At 42.1% G+C, this 20262-nt stretch overlaps 1 pseudogene; it reads right to left on the minus strand.

Moving 5' to 3' along the window:
* Positions 1–11690: 11690 nt before the first annotated feature.
* LOC122748851 lies at positions 11691–14118 on the minus strand (annotated as a pseudogene).
* Between the last annotated feature and the right edge of the window lie 6144 nt (positions 14119–20262).

A 20262-nucleotide genomic window follows, 5' to 3' on the forward strand; every position in this document is an offset into this window, starting at 1 on the left:
AGAAATTTTTATGCAAGCCCAGGTATATAAGTATGTAAAATAGATATACATAACCTTTTACTATTGCCAAATTTTTCCACAACCCCCACATTCAATTACGCAACCTCATATGGGGTCTTGACCCACAGTTTAAGAAGCATTGCCCTCTACTAACTATCCTGGTTCCTTAAAGACCTCTGAGTTTAAAGCACCAGATCTTTTGCAGTCCTCAGTTAAAATGCCAATAGCCTACATTAAAGCCATTAACAACCAATTGACACCTAATCAGGAACTAGGATGAGCTTCCTAGGTCTTTAGGGAGTTGAGGTCTTATCTGTGAAGAAATGGGACACAGAGTGGATAAAGGGCTTGTCAGGTAATCTAACTGATGATAAGAGAGATCAAGCTCAAATAAGCCTGCCAGTTGTTCAATTTTGCATGTGAACATTTACACCTCAGAAATCTGAAAATGCTACAAATCCTGGCTTGATTTATCACTTCATTGGTTGTCTAGACATAAGAAAATAATGGATAAAATGTTAATAATGCAAATTAAACATAAAAGTGTGATCTGCATAAAACATATGTATGTTTTCTCCCAGAAGTGGATCCCTTCTCCCTTCTCCCTCCACCCCACCATGGAGAGCTGGCTGTTCAACATTTAGTATCATACTGTTGGATATAAATCAAGTAAGTGTTTATGGTGGAGACAAGGAAAATCTAGAAGATAGGGGGAAAAGAGTAAAATTTTTGCAGTACAATATATGTGGAGAGGGTTAGGGGTAAATAATGAGCCAGTAGGAGATAACATGAAATCATTGGAAGGATAGGGCATGGAAGGGAAGTGGGTAAGGCACTGAGAGGAAGTAGGTAGGACACTGAAGGCCTTCCCAATGACCCTGGAGGTCATTGCTGCTAAAGTATGTAGCAGGAAGCTGTTTATTAAAAAACACAGAGAGACAAGAAAAGTATTTAAGAATATAATTATGTTTATATAACAGTGCTTAAGCCAAAACCTTTTTTTTAAACTTTACCAAATTCTCCAATAAAATGCAGTGAATTTTAGGTGGAAGGCAACAGCAATATAACAAAATGGGCATTATATAATTCAAGGTCAAGGACAAAGGTTATGTTCTTATTCCTCCTGATGTGCTCTGGGAGACCTTTAGAGTCACTGGGAATGTGTTTGTTTTAAATCTCATCTTATGGTCCTACATTCCTCAGTCTTCCCAGTGATCTAGCAGTGACTTCTCTCTTGCTGCTTCATGTGTCACCACTTGTGATCATTTTACCTGAAACTTGCAATTATGGTCAGAGTTTAAAATGGGAAGCTCTGTGTAACCTGAGTCAAAAGGAAGGTATTTGCCCTCTTTTTAAAAAAAATATATATTTGGGGGCAGCTAGTTGGCACAGTGGATAAAGCACTGGCCCTGGATTCAGGAGGACCTGAGTTCAAATCTGACCTCAGACACTTGACACTTACTAGCTGTGTGACCCTGGGCAAGTCACTTAACCCTCATTGTCCCACAAAAAAGCCCCTCCCCCAAAACAAACATATTTTAGGGACCTTCTTTGGTGATCACTTTTTTCTAAGAGAGGGTGGTATGGCCTAGTAGATGGAGAGCTGGCTTCCTGGAAGGAAGATCCAAGATTAAGGCTTGTCTGTAAAATGTACTGGCTACCTTACCCCAGAGGATTCACTTAACCTCTCTCAGACTAGAACTTGTCAATCCGTGCCCATGTTCATTGGCAGAGGGAGTTTTCCCATTGGGAGCTCCCAATAACAATGAAATTACAGATCCATTGTCCATCTTTTTCCTTTAGCATCTCTCTCCCTCCCCACCCCAACCCCTGGGGGTGGGGTGGAGGGACAAAAACAGCATTTCTAAAGCACACTGATGTTAGGCACTTGGCAAACATTCAAATCAAGTGAAGTCAGCAAACATTTACTAAGCTCAGCCCTGAATATCTAACTGCATTCTGGACATCACCTGGAGGTCGTATTCACATTTCAAACTCAACATGTACAAAATGTCTTTAAACTCCTATCCCTCCTCCAAACTTCCCCCTTTCTGTTGAGGGTCCCTAAACATTACCAGGTCATCTTCTCACCAAGTGGAATAGCAGGTACCCTCTACTCTTCATCCCTTGTCTTTCCTGCTCATGAGTTACACACAATCAACCCTGTCATTGATCCTAGAAAGGGTATGTCAGCCTACTCCCCTCTTGCCCCATTTACCATCCCTGGGACCTTCCAAGACAGAATGTTCCTTCCTTTTCCAGCACTCAATCACATGCTTCCACTCTTCCAATTAGATTGAGGGGAGGGGAAATGCTCACTTTCGTACTTGTATCCCCAGCAATTAACGTGATGCTTGGCATTTAGTAAGCTCTTTTTTTTTGTGGGGCAATGAGGGTTAAGTGACTTGCCCAGGGTCACACAGCTAGTAAGTGTCAAGTGTCTGAGGTCAAATTTGAACTCAGGTCCTCCTGAATCCAAGGGCCAGTGCTTTCTCCACTGAGCAGCCTAGCTACCCCCTCTTAGTAAGCTCTTAACAAATATTTTTACATTCATTCATCCATCCTTTACTCTTCCTTCTCTTTTACCCTGCCCCCACATTGGCTCAGTTGTCAACTCTTGTCATCTTGCACCTAGCCCGATCACACAGTCACTATCCTAGCCCCTAGACCTTGTTTCTTCTCTAGTGAAGTCCCAAATGGTGGCCTCTTCTACTATCTCCCCTTCTCCAATCTATCCTCCACATGGCTACTAAACAAATATACCTAAAACAGGTCTATGTCACTCCTCTGTTCAGTAATGTTAGTGATTTTCTATTACTTCCAGGATAAAATGCCTGACACTTAAATTCCTCCATGGTCTGGATTTCCCATCCCTTTCTGGACTCATTTCATGTTCTTTCTTTTCCTGCAACTCTATTTTCAGCCAGTCTGACCCATTTGCTACTTTCTTTTTTTTTTTTCTTTTTTTTTTTTTTTGCAGGGCAATGGGGGTTAAGTGACTTGCCCAGGGTCACACAGCTGGTAAGTGTCAAGTGTCTGAGGCCGGATTTGAACTCAGGTACTCCTGAATCCAGGGCCGGTGCTTTATCCACTGCGCCACCTAGCTGCCCCCATTTGCTACTTTCTAAACTCAACACCCCATCTACCATTTCTGTGTCTTTGCACAAACTATGTTCTACCCTGTGTGCCTAGAATATATCCTTTCTCACCTTAATTAACACTTAACTATGTGCCAGGCACTGTGCTAGGAACATTACAATTATCTCATTTGATCTTCACAATGACTCAGAGAAAAAGGTGCTATGATGATCCGCATTTTATAGTTGAGGAAACTGAGGCAGATTTGCCCAGGTCACACAGCTACTAGTAAGTGTCCGAGGTCATATTTGAATTCAGATCTTCTTTTTAAAAAATAATAAACATTTTTATTTAAAGTTTTGAGTTCCATATTTCCCACTTTGAGATATGGATTATATATATTCAATTATGTAAAACATTAATAGTCATTTTGTATAAGTATACTTGAATATAAGAAAAAAAATGAAAGTGGAAAATAGCACATTTCAGTCTGTATTCAATCACTATCAGTTCTTTCTTTGGAGCTTCATCATTAGTCCTTTGGGTTTGTCTTGGATCATATCGCTGAGAATAGTTAAGTCATTCACAGTTCATCAGTGTTGCTATTACTGTGCACAACGTTCTCCTGGTCCTGCTCCCTTCACTATACATCAGTTCATACAAGTTTTTCCAGTCCTTTCTGAAATCATCCTGCTTGTCATTTCTTATAGCTCAATAACATTCCATCACCATCATATACCACAGCTTGTTTAGCCATTCCCCAATTGATGGGCATTCCTTTCATTTCCAATTCTTAACCACCACAAAAAGAACTGCTATAAATATTTTTGTACAAATAGGTCTTTTTCTCTTTGGGGGGATGTCTTGGGGATAGAAACCTAGCGTGGCATTGATGGATCAAAGGGTATGCACAATTCTATAGCCCTTTGGGCGTATGAACTCAGGTCTTCTTGACTCCAACTCAGCACCCTACCCATTGTGTCACCACTAGCTCCCTGTTTTGTCAAGATAAATTATAGTTCTGGTTGTTGCAAGAAGGTAGAACCCTGAGGGATGGGTGAAAGAAGAAAAGAGGTAGCTTTTGGCTCTTTCTCAAATACTCTAATGATCAGTCAGTCAATAAACTTTTATTAAGCACCTGCTGTGTTCCAGGTACTGTACTAAGCATCTGTGATGTTAAATATTTGGAAGTTCCCTTCTACAATGAAGTACTCATCCACACCTGCCATCTTCTTTGACTTTTGTCCAAGTCTTCCCACAATTTCACCACAGAGGATCCCCCCACTGTGCTAGAGGCCTTCCTTGCTTCCTCTTGATATCTTGAGGTCACCAGGGAAGCACTTCTCATCTCTCACCTTGACTACACACACATATACATACATAACTGAACAACAACAATAGAGTAAATCAAAGCAATATGGATTATTATTGTTGGATCAGGTGACCTCAGAGTTGCTTCCAGCACTAAATCTTTTATCTAATAAATCTGTGATTTCATCCTTAGTGAAAGATAAGAGGTTAAATATATGTTAGCAAAATTAAACTATTTTCAGTTCACTGACATTTTACCTTATAACCTATACAAATTACAATTCAATTCATTTGAGGGTGTATGGATTTGTGGTTACACTGACATTCACCTGTATAGCCTTAGAGGGCTGCTTAGTGGACAGCCTAAGAGATTTGCCCATAGGCACACTCATGTGACAGAGAAAGGACTTATTTTTTTAAGTCTCTTGGGTTAAAGGCATCATAGTTTTCAATAATTTATAATTTTCCTGGTAGTAGGACTATACATTTAGACCTAGAAGGGACCTTTAATGTATGACTGATAATGAAGTATGCTTCTCATCCCTTGACACAGAGTAAATGGACTAGAGGGGCAAAATGGGGCATTCATTTTCATCCAGGAATATGAAAGGGAAAGGAAAAAGAATGATCAAAGTTCTGTATCTTGAAGTATTTACAAGTGTACAAGATAAAGGAATAGCAAATGTTGAAATAACACCTTAGCTGTTTCATTTTGTATTTATTAATTCTCCCATTGACCCTTCCAACCATCCATCCATCCATTGTTCATTTTCAGAAGCACAAAAAGAGCAGTGAAACTGGCATATAATACATAAATATAAAATGCAATATATAAATATAAAATAGGTGAATCATAAGGAAGAAAGAGAGCCCTGAAGTATTTGCTTTGCTAACTGACAATGCCAGCAAAATAGAACTAAATTCAACAAACATTATTGGATATCAGAACTGAGGATCTGGGAGAGGAGATAACCAATATTTATATAGCACTTCAAAGTTTGCATATTGCTTCACATATATTATTCCCTTTTGGCCCCACTATAACACTGTGAGGAGGATACTAGTACAGGTGTTATTCAACCCATTTTATAGATGACTAGGAAATATTTAGAAATAAGATTTGAATGCAATCTCCCAGATTCTTTTTTTTTAAATGAGGCAGTTGGGGTTAAGTGACTTGCCCAGGGTCACACAGCTGGTAAGTGTGTGTTAAGTGTCTGAGGCCAGATTTGAACTCAGGTACTCCTGACTCCAGGGCCGGTGCTCTATCCACTACGCCACCTAGCTGCTCCAATCTCCCAGATTCTAAGTCTAGCATGGCAGATATCCACTATACTGTACAGTCTCTCTTGTGTATAAAACATAAGTGAATTAGAGTGTTACAAAGTGCTATGTGAGGTCTCAGAGTGGAAAGGTCTTTATTGATTGGGAATGGATGAAAGCCACATGGGAGACTACTGGTGATAAATATCCACTTATTGCAGCCATAAGATGTGTATCTCATGAGCCTGAACTTGTTTCTTGTTGACATCATAAATTTGGAAACCCTCCAAAAAATCTATAGCAAAAGAAATTCTAAGTGCAGGAAATAATGTGGTGACACAAACTCTGTGGTAAAACTTGATGGGATAGAGTAGCATATCATTTCCTTATATGCCAAAGAATTTCACCAAGGAAGAATAAGAGGTGATGGTATTTTTAAAAATTCCTTTTTTGTCTTGAGTTTACCAAACATCACCAAACACAAATATTTCTCTATGCAAAGAACAGAAAAAGAATATAATGAATCCATGAAACTCCATTATGTACAACTTGTCTTTATAGTATACAATAATATACAGTAATAGCAACATTTCCCTGACTGTCTGTGTCCCCTACTGTCCCCTTCTGCTCTTTTCAGTGCATTTTTGTTCGTTTTGTTTTGTTTTTTGGTGAGGCAATTGGGGTTAAGTGACTTGCCCAGGGTCACACAGGTAGTAAGTGTCAATTGTCTGATGCTGGATTTGAACTCAGGTCCTCCTGAATCCAGGGCCAGTGCTCTATCCACTGAGCCACCTAGCTGCCCTTTTTCAGTGCATTTTTAATGTTTGATTGACATTCTTCTTTTTATTTTGTTCTTTTTTGGGGGCCACTATTATTACTACTATCCATTCTATCCCCACAATTCTCTCTACATCCATAGAAAATAAAACCCCTCTTTTGTGAGAAATAAATACAAACAAATAAAATTTGCACCATTGGTCTTTGATGAAAACGAACATCCCATTCTAAACTGCTAGTTCATTGCCTCTGTGTCAAGAGGTGAGGAGCCTGTTTCATTGTCAGTTTCTTGGAATCATGATTTATTGTTACATTAAATCACAGTTCTTGGGTCCTTCAAAATTGTCATCTCTTCCATTATTGTAGTTATTGTGTGTATAGTTCTTCTACTTTTGCTCACTTTACTCTGGGTTTTTGTTTTGTTTTTTGCGGGGCAATGAGGGTTAAGTGACTTGCCCAGGGTCACACAGCTAGTAAGTATGTCAAGTGTCTGAGGCCGGATTTGAACTCAGGTCCTCCTAAATCCAGGGCCGGTGCTTTATCCACTGCGCCACCTAGCTGCCCCTCACTTTACTCTGGATCAGTTCATATAACTCTTACCCAAATTCTCTTAAAAGGGATGGCCCTTTTGTCATTTCTTGTTACACAATAATAATTCATTGTATTCACATACCAAAATTTAGGCTGTCGTTCCCCATCTTGTTCCCATTTCTTTGTTACAACAATAATGCCTTTTGGGTTGTAATTTTTCCCCCTCTGCCTTTGATAAGAGTTAAGGACCTTATAATATCCCAGTATAGAAACCACTGTTCATATTAAGAGGATGTAAAGGATATTATCTCCTCTTACTCTCATTGGGGATTTTGAGTCTTAGTTTTAAAATATCATGTACCTAAGAATGTGATTAAGGAACTTTGGGCAAAGTTTCACTCCTGCCCCCCCCCCTCCCAGAACACCTGAGTGATGAGTCATTAAAGAGAAAAGGGGATGTGGGCAGAGGTGGTAACCTGAGCTGGTGGACTTAATCCTTCACTGAACTCAGGACATGCCAGGCCAGGAGCCATAGAAATCTCTAGGAGGAGCAATAGAGGTGACAGATAGGTCAGTGCTGGGCAGCTTGAAAAACAGAGGAGGAATCTTTGGGACCCAGAAAGGAAAATGACTTATTTTTCCAAGAGACCAAGGGCCAGGATAGGACCCAAATGGATTAAGGGCATGCTTGTAGCAGATGTGGAGCATAACCTACAGGGCCCAAACAGAAGCTAAAGGAAGCAGCTTCTGGGAGGGAGTAAAGGTCCTTCTAGATCTGGAAGCATTGCCAACCAAACTATTCTTTAAACTCGGAGCAGCCTTGCTGAGACAAGGACCAAGAACTTAGGGAAAGTCACAAAACTAAAAATACATTTGGGACTTGGTGGCAATTTGGGGATTGCACAATTAACTGAGGAGGCAGCAGCTAAGAAGTCTTGTGGCTCAACAGTCAGGCTTGAGGGGCAGCTAGGTGGCGCAGTGGATAAAGCACCAGCCCTGGATTCAGGAGGACCTGAATTCAAATGCAGCCTCAGATACTTAACACTAACTAGCTGTGTGACCGTGGGCAAGTCACTTAACCCTCATTGCCCTGCAAAAAAGCAAACAAAACAAAAACAAAACAAAAAATCAGGCTTGAGGAAGGATGGAAAGAGCTTCATGTGTACTAGGCTGAGGTCATGGCCCCCAGTGAATTGTTATTGAAGTAAAGATGCTGTGGGAAAGCAAGGGACTTTGCTTTTCCCTTTTTTCCATGCAATGTGGCTTGGAGTAAGCCCAGAGCACCTAATGAGGAAGCACCCTGAGGGGCTTGTCGAGGGCATGCCCAGATCACCTAACACCTCCCAGGTGGAAAACAACTTGTGAAATAGAATCAAACCTGGGCTTGCTTGCTAGCCAGAATTCCCGAATGGAAATGGTTAGGCTAGACCTATAACAAACAGGGGCAAAGAGTTTTTGGTATAACATTGCCATCTGCAATTTGTTCTTGGTGTTTTTTATTTAGTCTCAAAAATAACCTTTCTCCTGAACAGCTTATTAACTAAAAAAGTGATAATGTTGCTTCTACATTAATGGAAGCCAAGAGAATTTTGTCTTTGATGGTGGTTTGTTATTCTGGTTATGCTCCATGTCTATGAATTACACTCTTCCTCACAAAAGTCAAGGCTACAGGTGACTCAAAGGATAATGAATGGGAGGGTGCAATGATGAGTACAGTGACCATTAGCAACTTAAGGATAAGGGTGCCAGGTGTCAAGATGATGGGTGACAAGTGATCGACTGTAATGTGCTTATGTATGCTATTCAATACAAAGGTTTCCTTCTTGACTTTAGCTCTCCCATATAGGGCTATGGAATTTGCAGATACTCATACACACAATGCAAGGTTGTGGGGGAGCCAGCTTGGAACCAGCTCAGGAGAGGCAATTATCAAATTTTCAGTGTGAGCATTTATACTTCAGAAATAAGCAAACACTACAAATCAGGGCTTGATTTATTGTTTTGTTGATTTCTAGACTTAAGAAAGTAATGGAAGGGGGCAGCTAGGTGGCGCAATGGATAGTGCACTGGCCCTGGATTCAGGAGGACCTGAGTTCAAATTCGACCTCAGACACTTAACACGTACTAGCTGTGTGACCCTGGGCAAGTCACTTAACCCCAATTGCCTCATCAAAAAAAAAGTAATGGAGAATAACAACAACAAAAATAATAACAGCTAGTATTTATATAGTGCCTACTATGTGCCAGTCGCTCTACAAATATTATCTCATTTAATCCTCACAACAATCCTAGGAAATACATGCTGTTGTTATTCCCACTTTACAGTTGAGGAAACTGAGACCGAGGTTAATTGACTGGTCCAAGATTACACAGCTAATAATTGTCTGAGGCCAGACAATTTGAAGTCAGGTCTTTCTGACTCTAAGGTCAGTACCCTATCCACTTTACCATGTAGGTAGTACTGCAGATTAAACTTAAAAGTGTGTAGTGAGTACATTTTTCTTCTTGGAGAGCCATAAAACTCTTCTTGTTACCAGTACACCTCCCGTGTGTGTGTGTGTGTGTGTGTGTGTGTGTGTGTGTGTGTGTGTGTGTGTGTGTGTGTGTGTGTGGTTGTGGATCTGGGTGTATATAGCTAGGTAGTGTGGTGGATAGAATACAAGACTTCAAGGAAGCATCTAAATTTAATTTCTATCAGACACAGATTAGCTCTATGACTGTGAACAAGTTACTTAACCTTTCAGCCTAAGTTTCCAAATACGTAAACAAATCTTTACTATATAAATATTAGCTATTACTATTATTATGAAAGGCAGACAGTTTTGGAATCAGGAATACCTAGATTTAATTCTATTTACATATACTGACTTTAAGACCCTGGGCAATCACTCAACCTCTAAGTACTCCAGCTGCCTATCTACATTGGTAGAATAGATTCTCTATATCAATGAATATGTGTGTGTGTGTGTGTGTATAGAGAGAGTATGCATATACTATACACATGTAGTGTATATTATGTAGTATATTTAATATATGCTGCTATTTATATTTTAATATATACACATAGTATATATACATATGATTGATTATATGTATATGTGGGGAACAATTTTTAATTGGGGAGTGCTAGCTAAGCGGCTCGCCGCAATATTGGGGCAAGGAAGGAAACCGGCAGCCTCCCTCAAAATAGAACAAGATTTATTTTAACAAGAATGAACTTCAAAAAAACCAACACAAACAGGATCAGTAGGATCAAGGGAAAGGAAATAAAATGGAGAAAGGGAAATTATAATACCCGAAAAAATACCACCGCCCAGGAATCAGCTGAAAATACGCAGCAGAACACTTGTCGCTTTCCAGCCTCCAAGTAGAATGCCCAATTCTCCTCCCCCAAACCTAGAAACACCCCACACAGCCCCAGACAATGGGATGGCCGCTCTGACAGTCACATGACTGCCCTCACTAGGCTTCCAATCATTATAATTTTGTCAGGCCCATGTAGGCGTCTGTGGGTGGTAATGACGTGAGGTGCCAGAGCCCTGGCAACGGCCACAACCAGTGGGTGGAGCACCATGCGGTTTGCGGAGCCCCAGGCCAGTGCATGCAAAAACCTCAAATAACAATTAATTCTTTACATTTATATCTCTATATTATGAGGGGGATCACTGTTTATATACATATACAGGATGATGCCCCTTAAAAAAATAAGGGACATAACAAGCAAAGATTTCTACATATACATACATATATTTATTTATGCAAATTTGTATATAAATGTCCATATATGTGCCTATATGTGTGGAGAAGAAAAAGGAGGAGGAGGAGGAGGAGAAGAAGAAGAAAAAGAAGTCTGCTTATTTGTTATGTGTCCTTAGAGAGTTATGCATATATGTAAGATAATGGACATCAGCAAAGCCATATAAGCATGTCTCCCCCCACTCTCCCCATGGCATGATGTATATAACATATAAAGCTATTAACACACTAGGCAAGCCCCTCCTCCCTTTACCCCTTCCACCACTTGTGGTAGCCAAAGATCATACAGCATAGACCTTGAAGGTTTAGAGAAAGAAAGCCAATATCTTGGGAGTGGAGACTCTCAGATATAAAGCAACTGAGGCCCAGTCAATGTCTTCATTGCTCTGTTCACCAGAGCATTTTGCTGGGCATAGAGCAGTGTTGGCTGCCAGTGACCTGGGAATCATACCCCCTGGGGTATTAGAAGAACAAGCCTGAAATGGAAAGGTATGACAGAAGCAGGGCCATCTCATCCTGGACTAGGTGACTGGGAGTTATGTATGCAGTGGGTATCCCTGACTAGAACTTTAATCAAAGGCACATAAATGGGCATGGTGCTTTATTTCCATGTTTAAGGGAACACGGTGTTTAAAGTGCTGTAAAACTAGAGAAGGCAGGTAGTGAAAGATGATCATAGCGCCAGTTCTCTCTAGCTAAGCCCAAAGCATGGAGTAAAAGTCATTATTAGTTATAGCATAGCCCAGGGGCTTTTTTTTTTTTTTAAAGAGGAGTCTAAGCAGCTTTATTTCTCATCATTCTATGGTGGTGTGCAAAAATGCCAGCGGAACCAGGAAAATAAAAATGGGTTGGTTAGATAACATAATTTATGTCTGAAAGCATTTTACTGGATTTTCTCCATGATAACATCTAGATAACTGTTCTCTACTAAGTACTTGTGGATCCAAGATGGGGTCTCAAAGCCTCAGGCCTCCCTACTGACACCTGACAAACCCTTTCCCATCTCCCAGAAAGTTAATGTATTCCTGGTGTTCCCAGGTCATGCTGAGTTCAATCAGTTCATCTGCAAATGTATTGTATGGGCCGGAAAGTCCAATAAGCCATAAAGGGCCTGGTTCAGGCCCATGTGTTCAGCATGTAGTTTGTGTCCTTTCACTTGGTCTTGCTGGTGGGGTGAAAGCTAACTTCCCTGATGGAGAAAATGTTATTCTCATTCTCTTCTTCCTGTCTAACATCGCTGTCTGGACAGTGGCAGTCTGATACAAGGGTCTCCACCCCAAAGTTTGGGGTTGCCATAAATTCAGGCTCTTGATGCTCTTTGGCCTTCTGGCCCTCTGGTGGCTCATTGTCAAATATTGTTGGGATACTCTCTCTCTTTTTTTTTTTTTTTTTTTAGTGAGGCAATGGGGGTTAAGTGACTTGCCCAGGGTCACACAGCTAGTAAGTGTTAAGTGTCTGAGGCCAGATTTGAACTCAGGTACTCCTGACTCCAGGGCCAGTGTTCTATCCACTGCGCCACCTAGCAGCCCCATTGGGATACTCTTAATATTGCATATGACCGTGATCCTCTCACCAGCTAATCTCCAGACTAACCTGGCTTCCGTCCCTTGCACATTCAGTTCCCAAACCCTGGACATCTTGGGAAAGGATTTATGTTTCTGGATATTTTTCACCTCCTTAATTTCATCTGTCAGGTATTCTGCAAAGACCTTATCCCCCTTGGTGTAGACCCCACTCACCACCCTGCACATACAGGAGCACAGGCTAAGAAATCAAAGAATCTGGGTACGAAGCATGGCTCTGCCACTGACATACCTTCAAGATCTTGAGAAAGTCACTTAACCCTGTGGCCACACAGGTGAGTTTGCCCATCTATGAAAGGAGGGTGTTTGACTAGAGGACTTCCAAAGTCCCTTCCAGTTCTAAATGTATGGTCTTATGATTTTATGAACTTATGTCTCCAGAAAAAGAGGCTATTGTTGCATTGAGGCTGAAGGGTAACAGATTACTGAAGCCTTTAACTGGTACTCTCAAAATAGGTTTTTTAAAAAATAAAAGCAGCAGACCTCCAACATATAGAGGCTTGAAGGAAGTATATGGATTAAAAACACACAAGATGAGATGACATGGATGTGTTAAAAACTGCACTAATGGAAGGAATTAGATTACAGATCTAATCGATATCAATGCTTAATTTAGTATTAATAATTCTATATCATTCCTGCTTGACATAAGTACTGAAATTTAATCAGAAATTTAAATCAGAAATTGAATAGGTTGTATGTGTGACTACGTGTGACAGGCTGATTGCCTATCCAGCCCAGTTGGGTCCATTTTAATTTCAAGGCCTTGATCATCCACAACATGGCACAGAGAAGGATTTAAGATTCAATAGTTGAAGTTTGGGGAGCAGATGAGATCAAGAAGGGAGAGACTATTAGAGAGAGAGGAGAGATGAGGACGAATCTTAGGGAATGCCCACCTACATTCAGGGGGAACACTATATTGGGAATTGGAAGACCTTGGTTTGAATCTTGGTTCTGCAATTAGCCGTGTGAATTTAGGCAAATCATTTAATTTTTTCTAGACATCACCTCGAGTTCCTCATTCAAATCAATTCAACAAACGTAATTTGGTGCAGGGCATTGCCCTGGGCAAAAAAGTCAATGAAAATGTAAAAAGTGGGAGGGAGATAACACGGAGACAAGTAGATATACAAGTAGGTACAAAGTAATTTTAAGAGGGAGTGTTCAGGTGGGGTGCTCATCTGTAAAATGGGAGATTATCTCTAAGGTCTCTCCTAAATCTAAATCCTCTGATCAATGGAGAAGAAAGAAGCATCAGCAGAGCAGAAAGAGGAATGGTCAGATGAGCCTTGGAAACCAAAAGGGGAGAGAACTTCTTAGTGGTCAACGGGGACAGGAGAAAGAGGAAGGCTGATAAAAGAATCAAGGAGTTTGGCAAGTAAGAGGTGACCTTGAAGAAAGCAATACAAAATAAACTAACGTGAAAGTCCATGAAGATAATTAAATAAGAAATAAGAAGCATAAACTGTTTATAATAGTATCTGAGACAACTGATTAGATATTAATTCTTTTGTGACAAACGTTGTGCTCTGTGTGGTGTTTGTTTTGTTTTGTTTTTTCCCCACCTCCTTTTTGAAGTGGAGAATTTTCTCTGTCTTCTTAAAGACGTGGTGGAGTGCGGGGGGGCGGGGACACCACGTCTAGAAAACACAAGGTTCTAACCCTCCTAGGTGTTTTAGTCTCCTCTGGGCTCATCCTTCCTTGCCTACAGAGGTGCAGTTCAGTTGGGGGTGTCCTATCTCCTCCCGCAGCTAAGTTAGTGAAAGTAAGAGGCTCGCCGGGCTTTCCCCCGGGTATCTTTTCCTAAAGGGGTCATCAAGACTTTTCTGCCACTTTAGATGGATGGGCATGGGCCTTAACCCCAAAGCGAGCCTTGCATCTTCTGGGCTTCGTCGGAGCCCCGGTTTTCCTTGCTGTCCAGGGAATTGGTCCAGTGCTCGGCCTGAGCTTGAGCGAGGTCAGACTCGACTCCTCTGGGCTGTGAAGCCCGGTCCCTGCTCTGTCCCGCAGCCTCCAGCCCGGTAGTGCCAGAAGAGGCGCGGCCGCAGCCTCAGGTCCAGTGGGAGCAGGTGGAGCGGGCGCTTCTAAAGCCAGTGCCAGTTTCCTCGCGCCCTCGCTCTCTCCCCCGCGCCCTCCTTCTCTCTCTCCCGCCCTCTTTCTCTCCCTTCCTGGCTACGCATCTTTCGCCTTCCCTCCAGGGAGTGGGTGAGACTGGGGAGGACGAGGAGGAGGGCTTGTTGCTGGCTGCTCTGCCTGCCTGCACCCCACCCCTCCCCAGCCCGCCTATTTCCGTGTCCCCTCCTCTTTCCCATTCATTCCCAGTCAGTCCCGGGCCCCGCAGGAGCTGCAGCGACCGCAGCGGCGGCGGCGGCGGCTCTGCGGGAGCTTCCCGGTTACGCGGGTAGTGGCCCAGCAGGTGGAAGGAGGAGGAGGAGGAGGAAGAGCCTGATCACTGGCAGCGGTGGCGCCTGGGAGGGGCTGTTTCACCTGCCCCAGGGCTGCAGCGGCGAGATCAAGAGCGAGCCCGGCGGGCGTGGAGAGCACCTCTCCAGGTAACTACGAAACTCTCCAGAGTCCGGAGCCAGCCGAGAGCTCGGGAAGGGAAGGAGAGTCAGCTAGCTCTGGGGGCAGCCCCTCGGACCCCAGGCTGGGCACAGTCTTGGGGAGCCTGGGAGCAAGGGAACGCGGGCAGCAGAGCCTCCCTTTGTTTGAGCCGGGAGGTCCCAGGAGGCGGAGACACAGGGGGCTGGACAGAAAAGTTCAGTGGTTTGCTTTTCCCCAACTTCAAACCTCTTTTCAGAGGGAGCTGTTGAGCACCCCAGGCAGGAGCACGTGACTGAAGACGGCTCCCTGACACCAGCTGGAGGAGGCCAGGGTGTGCAGTGGTTCTTGGGGTGATGAGCAGGCAGGGAGCAGAGAGGGGCGGTGTGTGTGTGTGTGTGTGTGTGTGTGTGTGTGTGTGTGTGTTGTGTGTGTGTGTGTGTGTGCTTTATGGAGACTACAGATAACCGGAATTCCCCTAGTGGAGAAATTCACCTGTTGCTAGGAGTTACGCGGAAGTGACCGCCTAAGTCCGTGGCTCTCTTTTGTGGCCTTCGGTGTCCCTGGCTCGGGGCTCGCTGCCTTTGGTCCTGACTTCTTCTGCATGGTCTTTAGCCGGTTATAGTCGCTAAGTTGATACCTGCTTGTTTCCAAGCCCCTTTTCCATAACTCAACCGATGCTGATCAATTCATCTATAGAAAATGATTTCTTTACAACCAGATCAAAGCAGACTGCCAGAAAGCGCCCCTTCCCCAAACAATCACCTCATTCTTTTTCCACCTGATTAAACCCCAAGCTTCCTTGTGTGTCTAGGGAAACAGAAATGGCTGAACGGGAGCTCTGGGACTGGGATTTCTGAAGGATACCATTTCAGAAATGGGAACTCAACTTTGGAAGGCAAGCCTTAGAGAAATGGTCCCCAGAACGATTTCTAAATATTGCAAAGCAAGCTTGCTTCATTTCAGCAGCATCAGAACTCTTATTTATTTCATAATGGCTATACGTTTAGGAGATTGGGGAAAGACTGTGAAATGTATGTATGTGGTTCCCCCCGCCCCTTACATTCTAAAATAAGACATGCCATGATACCTGGTTTGATTAACAATGATCAGAGGATTATTGTGACAGTTTCAGACTTAAAACCTATATCTTTATGTAGTGGTAATGGTGGAGAAAGGGGAAGAGAACGAGAGATATTTTGAATCGGGAACTTCTCCTGCACCCCCCCCCCCCCAGCACCTAGGGAGTGATTGACTTAGAAGGGCTGCATTCTTTTATACAGCTCTGGAGATGCACCTTCTCTTATGTAAATGTAGTGCCTATGATGCTACTCTTGCAGAGAATATCAACTCAGGGTTCACCCACTACCTCTTCCCCCAGTCTCTCACCCATGCCTTGATGCTTCCGGAGGGTATAATTTCCTGGTATCTTGAGTTGGAACTTTAAGTGTATTTTCTAACTGAATAATAATTGCATACCCCAAAGGTCTGGGATTTCATCCATCTTTTTGGGTTTTTTTTGGTGAGGCAATTGGGGTTCATTGACTTGCCCAGGGTCACACAGCTAGTAAGTGTCAAGTGTCTGAGGCAGGATTTGAACGTAGGTCCTCCTGACTCCAGGGCCCTTGCTCTATTCACTGGGCCACCTAGCTGCCCCCTCCCCCATTTCATCAATCTTTATACTACCTCCACACAAGCAGATCGCTGTGCCTTTGACTTAGTAAACTTCCTAAATAGCTATGTCCCCTCCCCCCCAAAACCCCCAAACTTCTCCCCTCACCCCACACCTCAATTGGTAGCTAACATCTGGCAATGAGTCTGTCACAGCAGAGAGGTAGAGCATCCATTTACAGCCACATAGGTAGTAACTGATGTAACGATTGGAATGACGCCACCTGCTGGATACTTACTGTAGAAGAGTTCTGCCCATGAAGGGAAGGTCTTTGAGGGCAAGACCAGGAGTCAGGAAGTAACGCGGGCTAGTGGGAGGAGGAAGGAAGAGACTGGCGCTCAGTCTCGCGCTCTTTCCTGAGGACGCTGGCGGAGAAGGGAGCTAGAAATGTGCCCTCCCTTTAATAGATAGGAATCTAGGCCTTTCTCTCTCTCTTTACCAAATTCTTATTCTCCTTAATAAATGCTTAAAAGTCTAACTCTTGCTAAAGCTTATAATTTATTGGCGACCACTCATTAGATATTTTAGACAGTTTAGCTAGAATTTTAGCCCTTAACACTGACTAAATGTTAATAGTGTAAGCATATGACTTGGTACAACTATTGGAGTACAAGACTTGGAGTCAGGAAGACTTAGTGTCAAATCCATCCCCAACACTTTTAAAACTTTTGCTGGGGCAATTCACTGTTGCTGAGTTTGCTAACTGTAAAAAGGGATAATAGGATCTTTTGTGCTTGCTTCTTGTGAAGTTCCAATGAAATAATACATATGTCAGTTATATTTAAGGCAGCCTAGGGAATACATTTAGAGGATATACTTAGCATATTTCACAGATAGAGACTTCTCTGATATAGCAAACCCAGTCAGCCTCATACCACTATGAAGTAATGTTACATATAGTTGTAAGGTATAGCTGGAAGAGCACTGTGAGTATAGTACTGCTAGCACACAGTGGCCTGAATAGGCTTTTGGGGACTGGCTTGGAATGACCATCCCAAGATCCTATCATTCTCTCCAGTCAGAAATTGTCTATGTGAAGGTAGGAATCCTTCTGTCTGCTCCAGACTGCATTTATTTATATAAGAATCTCATCTTCCTTATTAGATGATAAATTTCACTAGAACAGGGACCTGTTTATCAGTTATCTTTATGGCTTTCAGTACTCAATGGTCACTTCAATTCAATTGCTTACTAAGTGTCTCCAATGGACAAGATGTATCACTAGTTGCTAGGTATACAAGAACAGCATCTGCCCTCAAAGAGCAAGATGTGCTGTTTCTGTCTAATAGCATTATTTCTATTGGAAAACAAATTATGAATGTCCTACAACTAACTTTAAAATGTAGCAGGAGGAAAAAACAAAAGAAAATTTTGAAAAAATGTAGCACAGGGGCAACTAGGTGACACAATGGATAGGGCACTGGCCTTGCAGTCAGGAGCACCTGAGTTCAAATCCGACCTCAGACACTTAACACGTACCAGCCGTGTGACCCTGGGCAAGTCACTTAACCCCAATTGCCTCACCCCCAAACTCCCCCAAAATGTAGCAGGAGACTGGTTCAGAAAGTTTGCTGATTTCTTTTACAAAGTATGTTGTAAAATTGGGGAGCTTTCTTGGGTAAGTAGATAAATTGGATGTATTTTAAATTCATTTATTACAACAAGCTTCATAGGCCAGAGATGTGAAGTCAGGTAGAAAAGAAAGTCCAGCCAAAAGAGTCAGAAGCCAGGTGCATCTCCAGCTGCCCTCTTCTTGGCTAGTGTCCCAAAGAGTACTTTTGAAATAAAAGGTATAAGGCTTGTATCCCTCACAGATATGTGTGTGCGCGCGCGCGCACACACACACACGACACACTGATAGGTAGCTAGGGAGTGCACTGTCTAAATAGTGCTGTACCTGGAGTCAGGAAAACCTAAGCTCAAAGGTGGCCTTAGATATTTGCTACATGTCTGATCCTGGAAAGGTCACTTTAACTTCTATCTGTCTCAGTTTCCTGAACTTTTAAATGGGGAAAATAATAGCACCTACATCCCAGGATTGTTGTAAAGCTAAAATGAGATAATATTTGTGAAATCCTTTGCAAACTTAAAGACATGACATAAATGCTAGCTGTTATTATGATTATTATTGTATCTATACACATACATAGTTTTATCTAACTCAGTCTTCTGAACTTTCAAAAGAGTTAGGTGCTAAAATTCACGTTAAGTTGCATATTATGTACCTTCTGAAACATTTCGCAGGATTTTAGTTAGTAGTTGATGATATTTTTGCACAGCAACCCCCTTTTTCTTTTCTTGTATCTGGAATGTATCCCCATGTTTCCTGTTGTTTCTCCCTCTGGTAACAAAGTTTCTTAAAATAAAGCGTGTTGTTGGAACACATGCTTATTGTTGATCTAGGTCAATGCAATGCACTTTTTTACCAAGCATCATGTAGATTTTAGATTATTATGTTTCCATTCCTCATTTTTTTTAATAAACCAGGGAAGTCTCCCCCCACCCCCAGATTGCTAGAGGCAATTTCTTTTTCTTAGTAAGCTTATGTAACCCCCCAGCAACCCTCATGATGGGCCAGGAGATACTGTCCTGTCTTTATCAATTAATTAAAAGATATTTGGAAGTAAAGTCAGCAGCCATTTATTAAGTACTTGCTATATGCCAGACATTGTGTTAAATGCTGAGGATACAAAGGCCAACCCCTCCCCAACCCCCACAAACCTAATTCCTGTTCTCAATGAGCTCACAGACTAATAAAGGAGACAATATGCAAACAACTATGTACAAATAAGATATGTATAGAAGAACAAGAGATAATCTTTGAAGGAAAACACTAGCATTAAAGGAGGCAGGGTTGACTTCCTGTAGAAGATAGGATTTTAGCTGGGACCTGACAGAAGCTAGGGAAGCCTAGAGGCAGAGATGATTTCAGGCAGAGCATTTCAGATATGGGAGACAGCAACAATTTCTTTTTTATGGCAGACTTTATAAAAGATTAAAATTACTGGTTTTAAAATTAAGAACCCGTAATATAATGCTTAACAATAAACACATATTTCCCCCCTAAAAGCTAGTTCATCAATTGTTGGCATGAAGGAGAGACATAATCTTTATTTAAGAGATTTCAAGGACACAGCTAGGTACAGTGGCAAGATTCTGAGAGTTGGAATATGAGGCACTGGTTTCTAATCGAGGCTCTACCACTTATTCAGCATGTCACTCAACCTCTCCAGGTCTTAATTTTATGTGTAATATAAGGAAGTTGGCCTTAATGACCTCTTAGGTCCCTTCCAATGTTAAATCTCTGATTCTATGACCTTTTAGCTTTCGAATTGAAGGAGATGTTTATAGAAGATGGTGGAAATAAATGTCCTTGTGATGAGTTAAAATTGGAAGAGTGATTTAATATCCCAATGCTCTTGTAGATGCTACAAATATTAACAAAGGGCTAGTCTGTGCTAACAAAACAAAGAACTGAAACAATTAATTTGGTCAAAAGTTGTGTGTTTTTGTTTTTTTGGTGGGGCAATGAGGGTTAAGTGACTTGCCCAGGGTCACACAGCTAGTAAGGGGCAAGCATCTGAGGTCAGATTTGAACTCGGGTCCTCCTGAATCCAGGGCCAGTGCTTTATCCACTGTGCCATCTAGCTGTCCCTGCCCAAAAGTTGTTTTAACTTGTAGAAGAAATAATTGAAGCACCTGAGAGGAATAACCAGGATAATTTTCCTAACTTTTTCCTTCATCTGG

This window comes from Dromiciops gliroides, chromosome 1, assembly GCF_019393635.1.
Source record: "Dromiciops gliroides isolate mDroGli1 chromosome 1, mDroGli1.pri, whole genome shotgun sequence".
Lineage (NCBI taxonomy): Eukaryota > Metazoa > Chordata > Mammalia > Microbiotheria > Microbiotheriidae > Dromiciops > Dromiciops gliroides.